The sequence below is a fragment of the Orycteropus afer genome, unplaced genomic scaffold (assembly GCF_000298275.1).
Source record: "Orycteropus afer afer isolate SDZICR_OR568_19922 unplaced genomic scaffold, OryAfe1.0 scaffold00269, whole genome shotgun sequence".
Classification (NCBI taxonomy): domain Eukaryota; kingdom Metazoa; phylum Chordata; class Mammalia; order Tubulidentata; family Orycteropodidae; genus Orycteropus; species Orycteropus afer.
This window is the reverse complement of record NW_006921856.1, coordinates 2,312,804-2,314,667: the sequence shown is the minus strand read 5'-3', so window position 1 is coordinate 2,314,667 and position 1,864 is coordinate 2,312,804.

Genomic DNA, 1,864 nt, shown 5'->3' with positions numbered 1-1,864 from the left:
AGGCTTGCTTTATGGCCTAACATATGGTCTATCTGGGAAAATATTCCATGTGCATTGGGAAAAAATGCTTATTTTGTTGTTGTTGGGTGAAGTGCTCTGTAGATGTCTACAAGGTCAAGTTGGTGGATTGTGTGGTTTAGTTGTTCTACATCTTTGTTGATTTTCTTTCCAGTTGTTCTAGCTTTCATTGAAAGTGGTATATTAAAGCCTCCTACTATGAGCTCTGGTAGCATAGTGCCTAAGGCACTTGACTGCTAACCAAAAGGCTGGTGGTTCAAACCCACTGGCCACTCCACAGAAGGAAGATGGGGTAATCTACTTCCATAGTGATACTGCCTCAGACACCCAAGGAGGGGTCGCTATGAGTTGGGTCCAACTTGACGGCATAATAACAACAACAACACTATGAGTGTGGAGTCATCTATTTGACTTTTCAACTCTTTTAAAGTCTCATTTATGTATTTTGGGCCTCTTTAATTGGGTCCATAGATATTTATTATAATTGTACCTTCTTGTTCAATTCATCTTTTAATCATTAAATAATGTCCTTCCTTGTCTCAGATGGTGATATTTGTCTTTAAGTCAATTTTATCAGAAATTAATATTGCCACTCCTGTTCTTTTTTGGTTGCCTTTTTCTTGATATATTTTTTTCCAACCTTTGACTTTTAGTCTACTTTTGTCTTTGTTTGTAAGGTGTGTCTCTTGTAGACAGCATATTGATGGGTTATGTTTTCTTATCCAGTCTGCAACTCTTCATTGCTTGAGTGGTGCATTTAATCCATTAACATTCAGTGTAATTATTAACAAGTAAAGAATTGGTTGCTGTCATTTTGTTATGTGTTTTTTTCATGGTCTCCCTGGTTTCTTTGTTCCTTATAATTTTCTGTGCTGAGCTCATTATGGTTATGAATTGTGTTTTAATTTCCTTTGTTGCTATTGTTTTTAATATCTTTTGTTGCTATTGTTTTAATATTTGCTAAATATTTGTGTTTGTCCTCTTTTTTTATTGTGATGTGAAGGTTTATAATTTTTCTTTGAGGTTACTCTGTGATTTGCAATTTTCTCCCCATGTTTAGAACAGTCCATTCTATCTTACAACTCTCTTGACTTCTTCACCATTTGGAAGTTCTGTAACTACACTATTTTTCCCCTCTTTTAGGCTTGTAGTTGTACTCATTTGCCACTGATGTCTCTGGTTCCCTGTTTACAATTTTATAAGCTTATTTTGCTTTGCATACTTCCATAGCTGTGTTGGTTTCTGGATTATGCCATCTTGTGTATTAGTAGTCAGTTGTTTGCTGTTATTGGTTCTCTGTTCAAACTACTCCCTTTAGTATCTCATGTAAGATTGGTCTGGTTTTAACAAATTTCCTTAATTTCTGCTTATCTAGAAATCTCCTAATTTCACCATCATATTTGAGGAACAATTTTGCTGGATATATGTACTAGGTTGGAAATTTTTCTCTTTCAGGGTTTTATATATATAATCCTGTTGCCTTCTCACTTGCATGGGTTCTGCTGAGAAATCAGGACTTACTCTTATTGGTTGTCCTTTGTAAGTAACTTCATTTTTCCTGTGCTATTTTCAGGATTCTTTCTTTGTCTTTTTTAATTTATTATTATTATTTTTTTAATGAGTTTGATGATAATATGTCTTGGTGATTTTCCTTTGGGATCTATCCTGTTTGAGGTTCATTGGACTTCCTGAATGAATATATTCTCATCTTTCACCATACCAGGGAAGTTCTCTTCCAACAAATCTTGAACAATTTTCTGAGTGGTTTTCTTTCTGTTCTGGAATTCCCATTACACATAGGTTATTTCTTTTGATGGTATCCCACATGAATCTTAGGATTTCTTCA